The 22,673-nt window shown below is 34.8% G+C and overlaps 1 non-coding gene and 1 pseudogene across 1 annotated transcript; one reads left to right on the forward strand and one right to left on the reverse strand.

The window, feature by feature from the left end:
- The first annotated feature begins 339 nt into the window (after positions 1-339).
- Positions 340-22,673, forward strand: part of LOC114224575 (eukaryotic translation initiation factor 4 gamma 2 pseudogene) — a 192,786-nt pseudogene continuing 170,452 nt past the window's right edge.
- Positions 11,515-11,618, reverse strand: LOC114224582 (U6 spliceosomal RNA). Its single transcript, XR_003612413.1, has one exon. It is a non-coding gene; the product is annotated as a U6 spliceosomal RNA (small nuclear RNA).

The following is a 22,673-nucleotide window of genomic DNA, read 5'->3' on the forward strand; positions in this document are numbered from 1 at the left end:
TTCCACTGAAGGACTTTTTAGAGTAGAAGCAGTCAACTTTCAAGGACAAAAATAGAGCTGTTCAATTGACTGATGAGAAATCTAATTTTTTTCTAAAAGGGAACAGAGAATGGCTATTTATTATATTTGAATGAGCAAATAATTATGTTCTTCTTAAGAAAACACAAAGCTTTGCTGAATGATGTCGTGGATGCAAAAATGCTCTGTTTGCCAGTGTAAAAGGCGGTCCCCATCTGAGTGGGTTGGTGGGGAGAGAGATAAAAGCCACTAGGGCAGTGAGGTTAAGCAGCCCATTTAACTTCTCCTTTGATTATGGATGGAATGCTCCCTCTGGGGGAAATGCATTCCACACTGGAAAGCAGTACTGTGCAAGATGAAAAAGAGAAAGTCGTAAGCCAGGTATGTTCACAATTCTCTAACTAATTAAGAAAAAGAAAGGAGAAAATATTTAAAATATATAAAAAAAAGTCATGCCAGAGAATTTTGAATGAGCGTCAACAGAAGAAAATCAAAGTCAGAAATTTGATATGGTAATTTGATATAGTTGGAAGGTTTATTAAAGTTGAAGACAGAGCCGTAAAAATACTTGTCATACATGTTGATAGGGAAGGTTTACCAGATAAATTTGAAAAAGAAAAGCATGCTGAGCTTTTTAAAATTGGTATATCACCTGTGGTTCATACACACAAGTATTAATTGTCTTGAATATTAGTTATGGATGATGAGTATCAACCCCATGCAGAGTCCTTCAGACTCTCCCTTCTGGAACAGCAGGAGAAATTCAAGCAAGCTTCAGCTTCTGTGCCTGACATCCAAGGTTCCGTCTGTGTGCCCAACACTGCTGGGACAGCCTTGCATGCCTGACACTGAAGGTATGAGGTTAGGCAGTATCAAAAGACTTCTGTTACAGTTGATTACCTTTTCTATTTCAACATTTAAAAGGAAGATAACACTGGTTAAAGGGTAAGTATCTCATTCTCGCTACTCCTGTTGAGCCTCTGGTGAAGGGAGTACACGCTGAAGGCCGAGTTTACAATGCAAGGAAGCACATATCTTGAAAAGCGTTTTGTAAAGACAAGAAAGTAGAAGTTAAAGGAAGAAAGAGGTGGGCACAATTTCTATATTGGTATCTGTTAGGAAAGAATCATGTGAGGAAGTGGAACTTTATAACTAATCTAAGAAGAAGAAGGAAATCAAAACTAAAACCAGGCTTCTTAAAATCTTGCTAAAGTTGGATTTTAAGAAAATGTGTGAGCTTGAGAGAAAGACTGCATGGAGCCGTGGGAGAGGGGATAAGGCAATTCTGCCACTGAATGTGGGAGTGCCTTAAGACTTTAGACCTAGTTACTTTAATGGAAAAGAACAAATAAACAACACCTACAAAGAAAAGTATTTAAGGTGGAAAGTAAGAATATGCTAATTACAATTCGAGAATAAATACTCTGAGTAGCATATACATGCAATAAAATGCCTAGAGACAAACGTTCCAGAAATAAAGTAATTAACTAATAGAACAGAACAGGAGAATAAAAGAGGTAAAGGGAAACAGACTTTTGGCATACAGTTATTCAGGTTTAAGTAATTGATATTCAATTTCTGTAGAAACTTTGTTGGACTGGCTCTTGGGAGTTGGATTGTAAATATGTATAATATGTAAATAACTTAATATACTTGAAGGATTTAGAAAGAGGGATAATAGATATGAAAGTGCTCTACAATGAATATCATTAGACACTTGGAATGTTGAAAGGAATACCCAAAGAACATTTCCAATTCTTGTCTCATATCTGCTTATATGTATTTAATTTCCTGCATAGGTTCACTTACAAAATATGAGCCCTTCCTTATTGAATTTATTTTCTTTCAACTTATCTTCTTTCAAGGCATTGCCTCTCAGAATTTCTATATAGTGGAGATTCATTTGTCTGCTTTTCTATGTTTATTGTTTTTGTCAGCCATTTTAGGCCCAATGATTCTCAAAGGCAGGAAACATAGCCATGTACATTGTCTGATCCGGAAAGAGTAAATATTATATGATAATGCTTTTCAGAGATTAATTCACTAGGCGATATTTTTAAAAAATTCCATTTTACCTTTCATACAAACGGCTTGTATCTTCTACTAAAAATCATGGTAAAACTGGGTAAGTCTTTTTAATACATAGCCAACTTTCAATTACTAGGCAAACCTTGTTTGTAAATACTGAATGTTCTTCCAAAAATGTCACTTTCGTCATATTTCAAGAATCTTAGTTCCCGGTCACATAGTAACTATGAATCCAGCATTTATAGCTTTAGAAAAATGCCACCAAATATCACCATAGTATAACCATCAGACTCCTTTTTTGGTTCTGCTTTGGTTAAATTTTGCCAAAACTACTTAGCACAAATTTTCTTCAATCAGTCTGAAGTACTTCCTCATTTTTACGTGCTAACATTTAATACCAAGTCTTTACTTTGTGCAGAACCCACTTCCTGGAATAGCACCTTAATGCAATATTTGTGTCAGTGATAATCTAAATTTTTTAAAAAGTATAAGTATCAATTTATATTTTGGAATTATTTTAATAATAATAATAAATTTCAAGGTGATTTTAAATGTGCATCAGTAACTAAGGTTCCAAGGAAGGATGAGAGAAGAGGAAATATTCTGAAATGGAAGCTGAGAATAATAAACCAATCACCAAGTTTTATCCATTAAACTTCTTAAGAATTTCTCTTTTCTCCCATTTCTCTAGATATCCATGCCCACTCTGTCAGTTCAGGCCATCATTATCTCTTGCCTGGATTTAGAAGGCAAGATTTATAAACCAAGAATTAATAGGAACTTCTTACTACCTAATTTTCCAGTTTTAGTGTTTTCAGCAACCCATTTTTCATGTTTTTCAAGAAAAACAATTTGTTCTAAAATGTAATCTAATCGTGTTATCCCCCTACTTTAAAAACCCTTCAATGGCTCTAGATTATCTTCAAGATAATTATGATTTCTCACCAGTGCTTCCAAAAGTCCCCCTCCCCTATCTCGTCTCCAGTCACTGCTCCAGTTCTTCTGCAACTTTTATGGCCCAATGTCTTGATTCTACTGGCAGGTATATGAGTGATGAACAATTCCCAGTGTCCTTGGGTTTTTTATCCTCCTTCTCCTCCTCCTATCTCCTCCTCCTTCGTGAATTGTGAAAACACGAGATTTATTTACCCTTTTAACAAATTTTAAATGTTTTTCCTTTTTCCCCTAGTTTTACTGAGATATGATTGACATGTCACCGTGTGAGTTTCAGGTGTACAGCATAAAGGTTTGACTCACACATATTATGAAGTGATCACTACAATAAGTTTAGTTAACATACATCATCTTATGTGGATACAAAAAAAAAGAAATGGAAAAAAGAGAAAAAATTTCTCCTAATGAGAACTCTTAGGATTTACTCTCTTAATAACTTTCGTATATATCATATATGCTACCTGTTATATACCATGTAGCAGTGGTAACTACAGTCATCATGTTGTATATTACATTCCTAGCACTTATTTATTTAGCAAAATTTTAAGTGTACAATATAGTATTATTAACTAGTGTACAATATTATTAACTATAAGCAAGTATTGTTTAGCAGATTTCTAGAATTTATTCATCTTGCATAACTGAAATTTTATACCAATTGAATAACATCTTCCCATTTCTTTCTACTCCTAGGCCCTGGCAACCATCATTTTACTCTTTGGTTTTTTGTTTTTAAGATTTTATTTATTTATTTGACAGACAGAGAGAGCACAAGCAGGGGGAGCAGCAGAGGGAGAGGGAGAAGCAGACTCCCCGCTGAACAGGGAGCCTGATTGGGGGGGGCTCGATTCCAGGACCCTGGGATCATGACCTGAGCCGGAGGCAGATGCTTAACTACTGAGCCACCCAGGCGCCCCTACTCTGTTGTTTTTTGTTTGTTTGTTTGTTTGATTATTTTAAGTACCTCATAAAAGGTAGAATCATACAGTATTTGTTCTTTTGTGACTGGCTTACTTCCTTTAGCATAATGTTCTCAAGGTTCATCCATGGTGTCATGTCTAGCAGGATTTCCTTCTTTTTTTAAGACTCAGTAATATCCGATCCTGTGTATATACCACATTTTCTTTATCTATTCATCTATTGATGGACGTTTAGGTTGTCTTTACATCTTTGCTATTGTGAATAATAATGCAATGAACATGGGGATGGAAATATTTCTTTGAGATCTTATTTCAACTCTTTTGCATAAATACCTAGAAGTGAGATTACTGGATCATATGGTAGCTCTATTTTTAATCTTTTGAGAAAACTCCGCATTGTTTTCTATAGCACCTGAACCATTTTACATTTCCACCAACAGTGTATAAGGGTTCCAATTTCTACACATAAACACCAATAATTTTTTTTTTATAATAGCTATCCTAGATGTGAGGTGATATCTCATTGTGATTTTGATTTTCATTCCCCTGTTGATTAATGATGTGGAGCATCTTTTCATATGTCTGTTAGCTACTTGTATGTCTTTTTTGGAGAGATGTCTATTCAAGTCCTTTTCTCATTTTTTCATAGTTATTTGTTGTCTTGTTTTGGTTTGTTTGCTATTGAGTTTAGGAGTTCCTTATATATTTTGGACAATAAAACCGTATCAAAGATATGGATTACAAATATTTTTCCCATTTTATGGGTCATTTTTTCACTCAAAAGATTGTTTCTTTTACTGTGCAGAAGCTTTTTTAGTTTGCTATTGTCCACTTGTTTATTTTTACTTTTGTTTCCTGTCCTTTGGTGTCATATCCAAGAAATCATTACTAAAATCTGAGGCCTGAAGCTTTCTCCTTAGGTTTCCTTCTAGGAGTTTTATAATTTCAGTTCTTATATTTAAGTTTTTAATCTATTTTGAGTTGACTTTTTTATACGGTGTAAAATATAGGTCCAATTTTATTCTTCTGCATGTGGATATCCAGTGTTCCCAACATCACTTGTTTAAGACACAGTCTTTACCCCATTGCATCCTTTGTCAAAACCAGTTGACAATATATGTGTGGGTTTATTTCTAGACTTTTTATTCTGACCCAGTCTATATGTTTGCCATTGTGCCAGTGCCAAACTTAGACAGATTTTTAAAAAAAGATTTATTTATTTATATGAGCAGGGGAGGGAGAGAGGGAGAGAGAGAATCCTGAAGCAGACTCCCCACTGAAACGGAAACTGATGCAGGGCTCAATCCTAGGACCCTGAGGTCATGACCTAAGCCTAAATCAAGAGTCAGCCACTCAACCCACTGAGCCACCCAGGCGTCCCAAGACAGATTTTTAAAATCTATTTTTGTAGCAATAGACCTGTATGGGAGTAAGTTCTTAAGATTTAATATTAGTATTTTGTTTTACCCATAACCTGCAACAACCTAGGCCTTTCAAGTAATGGAATCATAGAAAAGGAGAGCTACACAATACTTGACCAGGGCTATTCAGCTAGTTGGTAATAAAGCAGGAATAAGAACCCTGATCATGTGAGATTTTGCCCAGTGTTCTTGTAACACATGACTGACCACTCTTTCATATGATTATGAAAAACTTATTGTAGTTGTAGGATATTGCAAAATTTTCCACTTTTCTGGACCTAATTTCATCATTAAAGTGTAAAAATAAAAACAGCAGATGGGAGAGAGAATGGAGGCAGCCTACTTCAGCAGCATTCCTTGGACAGTTGGATGAGCAGATTGTGGGAACTGGAAAACAGTGATAAAATTGCTAACGATGAAGTCACCAATCAATCATAATCAATTGACTGTCAAACCACAGTCTTGTTCAGATTTCTTATAGACCTCAGTCCCTTTCTTATTTCTGTGAATGAAATACACAAAAGTCAAAAAGTTTTAAAAGATTTGATTTGTGAGAGAGAGAGAGAAAACATGAGTGGGGGGCAGAAGGAGAGGGAGAAGCAGACTCCCTGCTGAGCAGGGAGGCCACCGCTGGGCTCGATCCCAAAACCCTGAGATCATGACCTGAGCCAAAGGCAGATGCTTAACCGACTGAGCCACCCAGGCGCCCCTAACAAAAGTCAAAATTTTTGAGTAAAATAGACTGCAAGTCAAAAATTTAGAAATTCCCTTTTACCTCAATATTTCTCGGTGTCTTCAATCTCTTGTCTTTACACTTTATATCATTCTTGCCTAATTAAAAATTCAAATATTTATAGTTTGGAGAAACAGTCTTATTCGAGTGTAATTTAAGATTCACACATTACTGTGGTAAAGAAGAAAATTAAATTCTTTTACCTAAAGAAGGCTACAAAAATTTGCATAATATATAAAAGAATAAAAGGTAACAAGGCACAGCCAACTGCCTGATCCTAAGACTTACAGAAACAAGTTCTTCTAATTATATATTTTTAAATATGTTCAATCATTTATTTAACAAAATTTGTAAAATTCTTACTTATACTCATTAGGCAAGGTATGTTTCTAGACTCATATAAACAAACTAAAACAATCAAAAAGCTGAAAGATCCAAAACAATTTGCAACAGCTTTGGATGAATTGCTAAACTCAAATAAGATTCCTATTGTTGAACTAAGTGTGACCAGATGGGCACAGGCATATAAGAATATGGCAACTCCTCAAGAAAAGTTGTTGATAAAAATGGCAGGAATGGTAGATCTGAGAAGAGGGATGCTAGTCTGAGAAGTATGGGAGCAGGGTAGACACAAACCAATAGACGTACACATTATATGTTAAGGAAAGTTCATTGATGAGGTAAGCATTGTCAAAGGATTAGGGGAAAATGAGGTAAATGTACTTCTTATACTGGATATTAAGAATGATAATAATAGTGATAATAAAAACATCAACCACTATATAGTATTTACTTAGTTTACTTAAACTTCATAGTAACTTCATGAGTTAGCATTATTCCCCAATTTAACCAATAAAGAAATGTATATTTTTCGAGGTCAAGCCATGTGCAATTGTAGACTAAACAAATCACAGAACTCAGACCAACCTCAAAGTCTTTTCATTTAGCATATGTTTTCTGCTTGTAGATATATGGTCATACTTTTGAGATTGTTGAAGAACCAGGTTAAGTTTACAGTGTACGAATAGAGATGGAACAGATATTAGAGCAGATTAATAAATATCAGAATGGGAAAAAGGTGGACAGTAGAACCAGAAAGCTAGACTCAAGCAGTCTTGTTTGTGAATTTCTATTTTTTATAGTTGAACAGAAGATTGGATGTCTTCTCAAAAATTTTTTTTTTGCTTCCTTGTATGGGAAGACTATCTTTAATATGTAAGCAACACAACTGGGTTTCTTTTCCAATAGTCTACAATCCCTGACCTATCCTTTTGTCTCCCATCTTGGCAACAAGTTCTTCATTAGTGTTCTCTATAATGCAAAGGTCATGAGAAATAATTGACGTGAAGTATACCATATTAAACACAAGCAACTCTATTTTTATTCAGAATACTAAAAACTCGATTTGCTTATAGTGATCTAGATAACATACAACAAAATAAAAGCTTTCCCTTGGATAATTAAATATTTTTATTCAATTACCTGATTTAGCTGTCTAACCACTTAGGAAAAAAATCTTTCTGCAATGCACACAGAATAGATGTCTCAAAAATGGCTAATGAATAAATCAATGGTTGAACAAATGTATTTTAAAAAGGAAGCACTTACTTGGTTAACCTCTCAGAGCACACTTGAGATAATGCATGCTTTCCTTGATTAATCAAAGTCTTTATATTGCAAAAACAATTATTATTCATTTAGAAAGTGTGTCTTATTTTATTGCCAATGGGTATGTATGAACCAATAAGAAATTATGGCTGCCAAAAAAAAAAAAGGCTATTGCAATCATAGGATAAATTAATACAGCATCATGAAATCTAGCAGAGAAGGAGATAATTCCATTTTTTTCCTGCACCAATCGGACAATATATAGAGGGATACAAAATATGTGGGTTAAAATTTGATTATCATAAGAATTTTTTAGCTAGTATAAAAAAAAGGCACAGAGAAAAAGGAAAAAGAGGGAAAAATTCCTATTGAAATTACATTACAAGAAAGAAAAGGTGGTATTTGCAACAGATACCTTAATAGAAAATCTACTCATTCTGAGTTACACTCTAGGGAAGGGGCAAGAGTTAAGAATAACATAAATCATAGGGATATCTGCGGCGTATTTTACAAATAATAAAAAAAAACACTATATATTTTCAAATGGAGAAATGCATAAATGCTTTGCATTTAGAAGAGCATATTGGTTTATAGCTGCTTCATTTTAAGAAGGGATTTTTATAAAGTGGAGTATGTGAAAGCTGAAACAATCATGACAATATGGGTCTTCAATAGTTTTTCATGCAAGGGTACATTTAAAGAATTGCAGGCCCTATGGTGAGGAGAGGGAGATGAAACGGGGAGCCACTCTAGTTTCTGCTCATTTTAATTATGAAATGGGAAAGATACTAACTGAACTATCAATTCCTTGAAAGCATAAATTATTATGAGTTTTACATTGATATCCTTCACCAAATTAATTTTAAATATTAGTGGCTCAATAATCACTGGATGGATGGATGGCAGTAGGCATTTAGAGTAGATGAATTCTAAGTAAAAAATGAGCATAAGAACTATTCTCTACCTCTAAAGTTTCTGCCAGAAACTTTAGTTTGTGAACAAATTTCAACGAGCTAAAGAAGTTTATTTATTTATAAATTTTTTATTGTTATGTTAATCACCATACATTACATCATTAGTTTTTGATGTATTGTTCCATGATTCATTGTTTGTGCATAACACCCAGTGCTCCACGCAGAACGTGCCCTCTTTAATACCCATCACCAGGCTAACCCATCCCCCCACCCCCTCCCCTCTAGAACCCTCAGTTTGTTTCTCAGAGTCCATCATCTCTCATGGTTCATCCCCCCCCGATTCCCCCCCACATTCTTCCCCTCCTGCTATCTTCTTCTTTTTTTTTTTCTTAACATATATTGCATTATTTGTTTCAGAGGTACAGATCTGTGATTCAACAGTCCTGCACAATTCACAGCGCTCACCATAGCACCTAAAGAAGTTTTTTAAGGCTGGTTCTCAAGGATATTTTGATAGGTAGACAATTTTGGTCATTTAATTGTAGGTAGAATTATATAACTAACTAAAGTTAAATTTGTAGGGTAGCAGAACTGTTTAGTTTTGTTTCAAAAAAAAATTCTGTTGCTGAAATTTACTCAGAGGATTAAAGTTAGAAAACTTTATGAAGTCCAAAGTAGTTTCATAATATGTGAAAAATGTTTCATAAATGTTGAGTATTATTCATTTATTTACTCAGTCAACAAAGTTTATATGAACTTAGCATATGCTAGGGTCTATTCATATAATATAACAATTAAAAACTGTTCTGCCTTCTAGGTACATTTCAGTTTAAAGTGGTTACATAGCTACTTTCATGGGAATTATGGGAAACTGATACTTGCTGGAATAAAATTGGAATGAAGGATACATCAAAGTTTGCTAGGACAGGCCAGCAAAGTTTCCCCAGAGGAGACAACATTTAAATGAAGTCCTTGACCACAAGGAGTTGGTGTTCACCAGAGGGACATTTGAGAATAACAAGTCAAGACGAGAGTGAGGGTAAGGAGTAGCTGCTTTCTCATTGTGGTGGAAATAGCATGACTCCTGGCAACAGATAAGAAATCTGGGTTTTCAGGAACACTACGCAAATGGTGAAGAGGAGAACAACAGTGTACAAATGCAGTAAAGAGCTAAATGAACAGACTGTGGAAGACTTCGCTCAGGAGTTTTATGTATGCTAGTAAAAAGGCAATGAATGATTTTATTTATGAGAGTAACATGGTCAGATTCTGCTTCAGAAAGATAAAACAGTGCAAGGGTAGTGGTCAGATCACATGAGCAAAGAATCTTGTCAGAAAGCTCTTAAAACAGTCCAGATGAAGATTGCTGAGGGCTGAATCAAGGCAGAGTAAACATGTCAATTTCAATTTCTCTTGTTCTCAATAGAAAAGAAAAGTTAGGGGAGATATGAAAACTTTTGCACTGTGTCTCTCCTAAATAGGGAAAGCGTGGCATTCACACCAAAATATAATTAAAGTACAGTCTTTTAATTATGTCCGAGTGGAAGCCAGATTCTTCTGCCATATCTGGTAGCTAAGCATGTGATATTGGGCTCCAGATATATCTCTATTTTACAAAAGAATGAACAACATCAGCAGTTCAACTTTTCTAAAGGTGATGTGCTCAATGTTCTTATTATACGGGAGGGGGGCACCTAATTACGTTAATCAAGATACAGTTTCTCCCCTTAGAGATCAGTCAGTACACCTTGACAAGGTAATAACACCTTTTTGTTCCTATCACCTTTTTCCGCCCCAGGTTGAGTTCCTTTGTTTCTGCCAATTCCAGGTGCTCATCCCATGTAGCTCAGCATTGGTCTTCTTAAAGTGTTTCCAAAGTTTCTGAACATCCTTCTTTAAAGTTTTTGTAACTCTTAATCTTCCCTATCCACCTACCAAATATTCTAATTTTCATAATTATCAGGAATTCAGGCTATTTCTTCCTTTGCACAGATCTGATTTTACAAAGCATAAGAGAGTTCTTATCTAAGAATGTGCTTCCTTGGCTCAGTCAACTAGTATTGTGCTGACCTTAATTCCTGGTAAAATATCATTTTTGATGTTTAGCATTCATAGCCTGCTCACAAAACTTATCAGGAAGAGAAGAGTCTGAATTTATTGCCTGTTCTTGCTTAAAAATTGCTATCAATGAAATTAAGTCTTAACTACTGGATTCAGTGCTACCTAATTACCCATTTCTTCATTTTATAACTTTACTACAAATAATTTTACTAATGGGGATTTAAGAAATCCTAATTATAATAGAACATGTAGAAATGCCTATTTTTATGTGAAGTAGGCTGAGAATTATAAAAGTATATCAATATATATTAGCTAATGCCCTGCTTATTGGGACGCTTGGGTGGCTCAGTTGTTAAGGGTCTGCCTTCAGCTCAGGTCATGATCCCAGAGTCCTGGCATCGAGCTCCGCATCGGGTTCCCTGCTCCGCGGGAAGCCTGCTTCTCCCTCTCCCACTCCCCCTACTTGTGTTCCCTCTCTTGCTGTGCCTCTCTCTGTGTCAAATAAATAAAATAAAATAAAATAAACAAAACAAAAAAACCCCCTGCTTATTGTGAAATAGTCAGTACCTTCTAACGAATGCCATGGTGGGTGATGGGCATTTATAGATTTTCTTTTTAGAGTCTAGGGAGATAATCCACAAATGCCTCCATAATTAACATTTTCTAAGAATTCTTTCTTTGCTCAGTATTTACTTCTATAATCACACTGAGTCTATAGCCCCTCAACATGGAAATGTGGTTTCAAATATATGATGTCATCTCATTACTTTCTCATTATTATTATTTTTTTAATTAAATGATAGATGACACAATGTTACATTGGTTTCAGGTGTACAACATATAATTTGACAAGTCTAAAAAATATTAAATGCTTCACAAATTTGCATGTCATCCTTGCACAGGGGCCAGGCTAATCTCTGTATCATTCCAATTTTAGAATACGTACTGCCAAACTGAGCACTACTTTCTTATTATTTACTGCAAATATGGTGATGAATTATTTACATGGAAAGTACTCCAAGAAAAGAAAACAGGTTATTTGTGTTGAAAGACCCTGAAATAATAAAGACGTAAAATGATATACTGCAATGAATTGCATAATCAAAATGGGAAATAATAGTAGAGGAGGAAACAGGAGAAGAGAAGACAGGGCTAGGAGAATTATCAGGTAATATGTATTTTCTGAGGCTCTGGAACCAGCATTTTACCATAACTTTATAAGGTAGTTTTGTCATTGTAGCAAAGATTTTCTGAAAAACCTCATTGCTTTTTTAGAAAAGCACTTAAGATATTTAAATAATAGGTATTTCATTGGTTAATGTCAGATATTCCTATTTAATACAAAAAAATTTTTAAACTTAATTGCTTCATCTATATTTTGTTTCTAACAGATGTAGTTAACCCAAATACTTATATTTTAATATTAATAGATCAAATAAGAATTAAAATTTTATTTTCCTGAGTATTTAAATATAGTCTAAGTAATTTAAGTTAAAAGCATATACTTTCCTTTATTGTGTAAATGTTTCCTTTATTAAAATTTTTAATTTTCATATAAACTAGATCTTTTCTGAAATATATATTTTTCTTCCATCGTTTTATTTTTCAATCTTTGTCCCATTTCCATATTGCTTAAATTATTGTATGAGCTGAATACGTAGAAAGACAAGCCACTTCTTCTTACATACTTTTTTGAAATATTTATTCTTTATTGTCAACATTTAACAAAATTCCTTCCACAAACCCCTCATCTGTGCAAATGCTGTTGGGGTTTGAGTTGGTCTACAATTTTTATATGATATATATATAAATTTTGCAATTTTAAAAACTATGAATATCTGTGAAAAGCATGGCAACACATGAATTTAAACATGTTTTCCCATACAAAGTGATTATAATTGCTCTTCAACTCCTTTCAATCTCTGATTGTACCAGTGTTGCAATGAGCTTACTTCAAGAGTATATGTAACAGGAACTATTAGTATATTTTCTTAAACCTAATTTCCTACATTACATTAGTGATTTCAAAACATACAAACATATATCTTCAATTTTTCAATTATCTATTATAATTATCAATTATAAGTGTAGTGTCTATATATTTTTTGAGATAAACTTTTTCTATTCTGAATCAATGAATATGCTAGAATGTTTCTTAAGTGGCAACTCCTCAAACTTGGCATCTTTATTAGTTTGCATACTTCTAAGCTAAGCTAGGAACTACTTTTTTTTGCATTGCTTTGGGACGTTCCAATATGTGGCCTAGAGCATATTTTTACAGCATTTTAAAAAAGATTTTATTTATTTATTTGAGAGAGAGAGTGTGGGAGGAAAGGGAAGGTTGGGGGAGGGAGAGCAGGTGGGAGAGGGGGAGGGAGAGGAAGAGGGAAAGAATCACAAGCAGATTCTGTGCTGAGCATGGAGCCCAAGGTGGGGCTCAATCTCAAGACCCTGAGATCATGACCTGAGCCAAAACCAAGAGTCAGAGGCTAACCTATTGAGCCACCCAGGCACCCCTATTTTTATAGCATTTTTGTTTTGCAAATCAGTCTTAGACATACTTTCTATAAACAGACTCAGTTCTTCTCTGAAAGAACATTTTTGTGGGTGGGAGGGGAGTTGTAATGGATGGCAGTCAAATCCAGAGTGGGCTTTTTGCGGCAATGTTTTTCATGTGTGAATATCTACTTATTTAAAAAAAAGTCTCAGACTGAGGTCTGTTTACTTGCTCATTTGTTTATTTTTGAAGAAAGATTTGGGGGATAATAACTTCTTCACAGTCAAGTCATGATTCACCACAAAACAATACCAATGCATTGTTATTTCCCATTTAAAAGAAGCAATCAGTAAATTAGTCTTTGTATTTGATAGAAACATATGTCATATCATACACCAGAAATTTAAACATGAGCCCTCAAATGCCAGTTAGTTAATAACAATTCAATAAACTCAAACAATTGAGATAAGCTTAGCATAGGTAAGTATAAATTCTGGAGTCAAATAGACCTGCCTTTTAGTTATAATCCTGCCATTTACATGCCTGTAACGGTGAACCACTTACCTCAAATCTGTTATTCTTAATTCTATTATCTTTAAAATATGGGTAACAACAATATCTACTGAATTCAATTATTGGAGTAATAAATGAAGTAGTTCTAGTTTATGTGAAGCAGTTTGAACAATGCCTGATACAGAGTAAAAGGTCACAAAATGGTAGTTAAAAACAAGATGAGATAAAATTGTGTATTTTCCCATAGTTAAAATTTCAACACAAAAACCCATAAATTTCAGTGTTAAGTATTCTATATTAAAACTAAATACAAAAACAAAATAGTTTAAGTAGAAATGCCCACAGGGGTGCCTAGATGGCTTAGTCGGTTAAGCGTCTGCCTTTGGCTCAGGTCATGATCTCAGGGCTCTGGGATGGAGCCCTGCATCATATCTGGCTCTCTGCTCAGTGGGGAGTCTGCTTCTCCCACTCACTCTCTCTCTGTGTTCTCTCTCTCAAATAAATAAAGAAAATCTTTTAAAAAAATGTTCACAAAATGCTATCACATTCACCAAAAGTAATTTTTTTACACAAAAACAGAAACAAACCAAAAACCAAAACAAACAAAAAGGCACACTAATAAGTTAAATATGCATTTGCAACTTAAATTTCAATAAGTGCTTTAAAGTCATACAGTACTGTTCATCTGATTGAAGGAAAAGGTCATTAATTTCTCTATGCTTTAACTCAATTTCTAGGAGTAGTTGTTCTTGTGCTTTGGTGAGTTGAAGGAGCTTTGAAAGTTAAGAATAAAGCACAAATATTTAAGACAAAGAAAAAATTTGCAGGTAATTGCAGACTCTATTAAAGCCTTAATTAAAGGGCACTAGGAAAGCGAATTAGCACATCTGAGATTTTAATCAAACTGCTATTTCAACCAATTTATTAATTGACTCCAGGATTAGGCTGTAATGTGCACTGTTAAGATTATGTTCGTGATCTGAAAACCATACAACTATATCTCACTATTCTTATCTCAGGAATAACCAAGTTGAAATGTGCATTTAAAAGGGACCTCCTAGTTTTATAGAGATACTAGTAGATTTTGTAATGAACATTGATCATTCTATGCCTACCATGGCTAAACCTAAAAAAAATAAATAAATAAGGTAATGTGGAATTCAGCAGATCCTTGTTGAGTGGATGAATGCTTATAAGATATTTTGATTCATCTAAAGACAAAAACCACGTTCTTCATTTAAAATATAGTTCAAACAAGAGTTACAGCAAATGGTCTATTGTATATAACAGAGCACTTATAGTTAACTTTACAGTATGATGCACTTCAAAATTTATTACGAGAAAAGAGTTCACATTCAGTTTTCTTACCAGAAAAAAAAAATAGCGAAGTGACACAAGGAAACTTCTGGAAGGGATGGATATGTTTATTACCTTAATTGTTGTTATGATATCATGGGTGTATTCATATGTTCAAACTCATCGAATTGTATACATTAAATATGTGCAGTTTTTTTAATGTGTATATCAATCATACTTCAACAACACTATTAAAAAATTAAAAAAGAATGTCTATCTTCATTCTTGGCAGGAATAGAAAAAATTATTATATAGATAAAAATAAAATTCATTTTTTAAAGATATTTTATTTGGGGCCCCTGGGTGGCTCAGTCGTTAAGCGTCTGCCTTTGGCTCAGGTCATGGAGTCTCAGGATTGAGACCCGCATCGGGCTCCCTGCTCAGCGTGGAGTCTGCTTCTCTCGCTCCCCCTGCTTGTGTTCCCTCTCTGGCTGTGTCTCTCTCTGTCAAATAAATAAAATCTTTAAAAAAAAAGATATTTTATTTATTTATTTGCGAGAGAGAGAGAGAGAGAGAGCATGAGCAGGGGTGAGGGGAGGAAAGGAGCAGAGGGAAAGGGAGAAGCAGATGTGGGGTTTGATCCCAGGACCCTGAGATCATGACCTGAGCTGAAGGCAGATGTTTAACTGACTGAGCCACCTAAGCACCCCCTTAAAAATAAAATTCATTTTTAAAAATCTTAAAGATAATTGTAGTAAAACTAAAAGGCATTTTCAAACTATATAGAAGAGTCCTATAAATTCCAAACTCAATGTTGTGTCATGGCCTTGTCTTAGTCTGTTTGGGCTACGATGACAAAATACAATGGGTTGAATGGTTCATAAACAGTAAACATCTATTTTTTCACAGTTCTGTAGCCTGCAAAGTCCAAGATCAAGGCACTGGCAGATTCAGTGTCTGGTGAGGGCTCCTTTCTGTCTGTCCCTTTTTTAGTGATAACCTCACATGGCAGAAAGGATGAAGGATCTTGCTGGGGCCTCTTTTAAAGGCACTAATCCCATTCATCCTCATGATGACTCTGCCCTCATTACCTAATCACCTTTCACAAAAGTGCCATCTCAGGGTACCATCACTTTAATGATCTCAACATAGAAATTTTGAGAGGACACAAATATCCAATCTATAGTGGGCCTATCTTATCCTGAAGTCTTCAATCAGCAGATTGCCCTTCTGTATTTTTCGTCATAGAGTAGAGAAACACAACCTCACATAGTCTTCTGCATATATATGTGTGTATTATAATAAAGTTATTATGTGCTTCAGTGTGAAATGCATTCCTTCTGTAAATAGGTTATGTGTTACTCTGCTTGAAGGCAAAGATAGCAAACTGAATACCCTTACAATTATTTTTTTTCTCCCAGGTGATTTTTAATACCAGCTTATGTTCTTATCTCACTAGATAATAAGTAAAGAAATACTCCTTTACCTTAAATACAGTTTTTTTTTTTAATTCCTGACATGTTTTAAAGTCTTTGGGAAACACAAGCAAAAGGCAATTATGAATTTTCTAGTGGCCAGTCTTTTTTAGCTTTAACAGTAAGAGTAGTACCAGCTCAGAAGTCTAGTTGTTAGTGAGATTAACCAGTGGGGCCAATGTAAAAACAGATTTAGGTTTTTGTTTTTGTTTTTTTCCATTTTGGGGTGAGTAAACATAAAGGCTTTGACATTGACAAGTGTATTAATCATGCCTCTTTACTTTATTTTTTTGTATACTTCTGAAGCTTTGACATCTGGGGCCTTGCTGACCCCAGATAGACTACTCCCAGGGCTAGCCAATTCCTAGAGATAGTAAAGGACTCAACCTGTAGGGGTGTCTTTCATATGCAAATCAACTAATCCAAGCCCATACTCCAATACCTCTTTTATCACTCTCTAGGGCTCTTAAGCTCCAGGGCTCTTAAACCCCAGCTCCTAATCACTCAGGGCCAGGCCCCAGACATCTAGAGAGAGCTGTTATACCCCAGAGCCCACTGAAAGTATGCAAACTTGCCGATCCTAAATCTGCTTACCTCCCTTGTCTTTTCCTTCACATGGAAACCACAGTAAAGGTTTTTGTCCATGCTTTCCTCCTGTTCCCTTTGCCTCCTTACTGACTCTGGGGCTTCCTGGTGTGACACCTACATGTGTGGTGTGTCTCCTCCCCTTAGAACCTGGGAGTAAAAAACTATCTTTTCAGTGGCACTTGTCTCCTGATCTGTTGGCCTCACCATACCTGATTGATAATAACATCTCAATTTTAAAACAATGAGCATAAAATGTTTGTACTATTAAGAAAACATATACACCTTGCCATTTCTAGGCATGGTGTGAATTTCTAGTCATGCTTGAGTGAAGTAAAAAAACAAAACAAAACATTGCTTTAAGTAAATATTTTTAATAGTTTCATACTTTCCATCAATCCATCAAATGGCTAGGCCATCCATGAAAAGGCCTGCTACCAATAGAGTTAGTTTATATATATAGCAACAGTTCAAGTTACACCTGGCTAGAAGTAGCCTGATAAAAATACTACCTCATGTCCACCAATAACCAATCTTTTTCAGGCTCTTACCTTAAGAATTAAAGGTTCTTTCACTTTTACCCATAAGGAAAAATGGTTGAAGTACCAGGACCAGTGAGTACTTGTTTATATATAAAGATTCTTTAATTCAACATTGTAATAGTAACTTATAGACTTCTTATCTGTCACAATTTTTTTAAATTTTTAAAAATTTATTTATTTGAGACAGTGAGTGGAAGAGAGTGAGAGAGACAGAGATAGAAGGAGCAGGGGGAGGGGCAGAGGGCAAGGGAGAAGCAGACCCCCCACCGAGCAGGGAGCCAGATGTGTGGCTGGATCCCGGCACTCCAGGATCATGACCTGAGCCAAAGGCAGACGCTTAACCAACTAAGCCACTGAGGCACCCCTCTGTCACAATTCTTTAGCATGAAAGTAAACATGCAGTGTTTCATTTTCACTTCACCATTATAAAGTTTCCCCCTTTCCTTCTCTCTCCCATGCAAGTCCACAACCTTTCTGTTTTTTAAAGTTATACTTGGTCCAACCATATTCAGGTGCAGGTTTCTAATAGAATGCATGAGCAAAAATGATTTTCTCACCTCTCAATGTGCCATCACACACCAGCATGACAAAATAGATAATTAAACTTAATATAGGAGACATCATGGAGTAGACTATTTTATTTATTATCTTTTCGATAGGTTTAAGTTCAAGACCTGACTGACAGTGGACAGTGGCTGACATTGATGGATATAAAAACTACCTATGGATTATTTTAAGTACTTTTATAGCCACCATTTCTCTTTATCATTAACTACTCTCTGCATGGCCATCCATTTCTATATAGTCAGTTAAATAAAGAAAACTGCATGTGGTTGAGTAGATCAATATTATTGACTTATCAAATAAGATTGATATGTCCATAATGAGTTTAAAAATGTTTTAAGACTAATATATCATGAAAATAATTGCCTATCATCATTACTTTGGCTAAATAGCACAATAATCATCAACCAACCACCTATTGATAGTGATGTGATAATTGCTCCTTCACTTTGACCATTTTTATCTTAATGATTAATCAATTTTTGAATTGTCTTAATTCAACTTCCTCAATTTCTCTTGTTCTAATCCTTCCCTATCTATTAGGAGGTCAGGCTGTCTTCGTGCTCCTCTGAACTGCCACAATAGCTTTCTAGCTAGTTACTTTACCTGTATTCTCATCCCTTAATAAATCATTCTTCAGAGAGCTGCCACAGAAATAGGGCTAACGTGTAGTGAGAAACAACTTTGTCCCATGCTCAGTACTCTTCAGTGATTGCTATTACCTAAACGGTACTGTAGTAACTTTCTAAAATGGCATAAATGGCCCTTCAGAATCTACTGTTTTCACACATTTTATACAATACGGGCTAACCATACTAGACTTGCAATTTGCAAACATGGCATGCTCACTTACATCTCTTCATATCTAAACAACACAGGTTTGAACTGCTAGGATTTTTAAAAATAAATACAAGACAGTACTCTAAATGTATTTTTTCTCTTCCTTATGATTTTCTTAACATTTTCTTTTCTCAAATTTACTTTATCGTAAGAAAACGGTATATAATACATATTAGATACAAAATATGGGTAAATCAACTCTTTATGTTATCTGTAAGACTTCCAGTCAAAGGAGGCTCTTAGTAGTAAGGTTTTGGGGTAGTCAAATATTATATAGGAATTTTCATTTGTGTTGGGGATGTTAGTGCCCCTAATCCCTGCATTATTCAAGGATCAACTGTATTATATTTTTCCTTTTCAAACGCCTTGTTACTAACTTATCATTGACTCAAGAAGCCCTTCCATGACATTTTTCATGACTTGTCTATGCAGACATAGGCATGCTCTATACTTCCCTTGCTACCTGTGCATACTGAATTATAAGTATTAGTGTTATTTTTTTCTTATAAATGTGTGCATGTTTGCCTCTCTAGTGGGCTACAATCTCTTTGAGTACAGAAAATATAAATTATCATATATATGACTTAGATAGAGCCCATACATACAATTATTATTAATTTACATAGTCACCTCTTTCAAGTAGTTGAATGAATGAGTGGATATGGAGCCCCTGAAAGTCATGGTAGAAGGACAGTATTGGATAAAATTTTCCACCACTTTAAGTCTGATAGACTGCTATCTAGATAAATGTTAAGATACCACATGTTCTTAACTTCTAAGTTCCTTAAAGGCAGAAACAATGTGTGAACAGTTTACTCCCCTGAAACACCACCAATAAACCAATTGTTTCAGGAAAGCTGTGTTTATGTTTATGATACTTAATGCAGTAAGGGAGAACACCACCTCGACTGAGTCTTATACTATCTTGGAACAGAAGGTCATGGAAGGATATTTATCGTATTTTAGGTCCTGGGCTGGCTGGTTGACTTTAGGTGTATCTTGCAAGATGTGGAACTCAATGGAATTGGGCAGAGATTATAGCATAATAGCTTTATATTGATAAGCACACAGAAATGACGGTCCTGAAGTACTTTTTGATGAGGAAGCTGTTTGCTTATAAGTAATTTGTTTAGTTGTTTTATAGTGTTATCTTCCAGAAGCAATTGTTTATGGAGAAGAAACCAGGTTGTTTTTACTTAGTCACAATGTTAACTTCATATACATATAGGGGGGAGTATATGTTCAGCCTCAACACTGTTTAAAGACTGAAATGACGTTGGTTTTTATTTTTAATTACTTCTTATAATTTGTATCCCCAGCATCTATTACAGTACCTGGCTCATGAAAAGATTTAAATATTTTACATGCTTAAACTTCAACTAACTTGAAGAGTATAAGGCATAGGAATTTTCCCTGAATCACAAAGTTCCTTTTATGAAAGCAGGATTAGCATAATGCAAAGGTTTAAAATAAAAGGACATCGTCCATAAAACCCATCAATTTCCCTGTTTAGTGTGCTCTTATGCCTCTTACATACCCCTATAGCACCTTTCCCATTTATCTTTCTCTCAACTATGTGCCACGCCCCAACCTCACCTATCACTTGTTTGCTCTCTACTCACCTTATAATGAGGTCAGTCTCCACTCTAGTTGAACATTTTCATTGTAAAATGAAATGTTCATGCCAGAAACTTAGAAAAGTATAATATGAAGTTGCTAGAAACTTCTTTTCACTGTTCACCTATTAATGTGCACCCTCCTAGAATTTGTTTTATGCACATACAAAAACAGGTCTTTGACTGCCTGGACCTATCTGAAATATCCATATGTCAGCTTTCACAGGAGATCTTAGGGATTTTGCAATGTTCATTTTGATTACTTAACCATCATATTGTGCATTGCATTTTCAAACATGAAAACAGAATCCAACTAAAGTGAACAAGAGTAATTGTGCATTCTCCATGTGAAAGACATTTCTTATATTCCAGGGAGTAAACATAAATAAAATATTCATTTCTTTCAAAGGTTAATAAAACATGCAGGGCCTTACCATCTAGCAGAGAAGGCATCTATTTATATAATTAAAAGAAATGTTAAATAGAATAAAATAGATACTAAATTGTTGTATAAGGTACGTGTTGTAAGAGTTTAAAAGAAGAAGAGTATACTTCTGGGTGGACTCTACTTCAAAATATAACTTTGAACACCATTCCTAACTTCAATCACTTTCCTTCACCTTTTCATTTCTTCTTAGCAATTGATATGCATATATACATATGCATAGAAGAGCTTTTTCTTTTTGAATGTACCTTAAAACTTTTTTATTCTATCTCTTTCCTTTGACAGGGGACCAAACTAGAGAAATGTTCCAGAGTTTTAGTCTTAAAAAGACACTTGGAGAGCTGATCTCAGAAAATAAAGAATTGTCATTCTTACCCAAAGCTGGCATGTAATTTTTCCTTATGGTCCCTCCTTAGCCAGCTGATAACTTATAAGTCTAACCAGTGAGGACTTGTAATTGGTCATTCCAACTGAGTTTGGCCGGTCATTCTTTTTGCTGCCATGGCACCCAGATCAAGCTCTCTTTCCACTAAATAAAAATCAACCAAATATCTAACTCACTACCTGCTCCCCCAAAGGCTTATGGGCAACTGCAACAATATGTCATATATATCAGATAGACAACTGCAGATAGGGCTGACTTTGTGTTTATTTGGGGGTAGAGGTTTGAAGTTATGCACAGTTTGAATGGCAACCACTTAGTTTTACAAGACTTGGAAAATGACACCAAGGATATTGATGACTTTCCCAGGTTAAAAAGAGTCAGGCAAAATCCATTTGCTTTGAGGTTAGTAGAACACAAAACTGATTGCTTTCTTCCTAGGTGTATCCAGAAGTGAAATTAAGTAACTTTGATGACTGCATAATATTAACTTAAAAAAATATATATATGTCTATACACTAACAACAAAGTTTTAAGGAGAAATTAAAAAAAATTTACAAATGCACCAAAAATAATAAAATACCTAGGAATAAACTTAACCAAAGAGGCAAAAGACCTATATCCCAAAAACCATAACAGTGATGAAAGAAATGGAATGAAGATGACACAAGCAAATGGAAACATGTCTCATGCTCATGGATTGGAAGAATTAATGTTGTTAAAATATCCATATTCCCCAAAACAATCTACAGATCCAGTGCAATCCCTATTAAAACACCAATGGCATTTTTCATAAAACTAGAACAGATAATACTAAACTTTGTATGGAAACACAGAAGGCCCTGAATACCCAAAGCAATCCTGAGAACCAAGAACAAAGCTGGAGGTATCACAATACCAGATTTGAAGATATACCATAAAGCTGCAATAACCAAGACAGTATGGCACTGGCACAAAAACAGACACAGAGATCAGTGGAACAGATAGACACCCTGAAATAAACCCACGGTTATATGGTCAATTAACCTATGATATAGGAGGAAAGAATATATAATGGGAAAAAAACGAATGAAATCTTGCCATTTGCAACAATATAGATAGACCTAGAGAGTAAAATGCTCAGTGAAATAAGTCAGTCAGAGAAGAACAAATACCATATGATTTCACTCATATATGGAATTTAAGAAACAAAACAAACAAAAAAAGAGACAAAAAACCAGACACTTAACTACAGAAAACAAACTGATGGTTACCAGAGGGG

Source organism: Eumetopias jubatus, unplaced genomic scaffold (assembly GCF_037043125.1).
Source record: "Eumetopias jubatus isolate StellerSeaLion01/CBP00866 unplaced genomic scaffold, mEumJub1_p1.0 scaffold_3, whole genome shotgun sequence".
Taxonomy (NCBI): domain Eukaryota; kingdom Metazoa; phylum Chordata; class Mammalia; order Carnivora; family Otariidae; genus Eumetopias; species Eumetopias jubatus.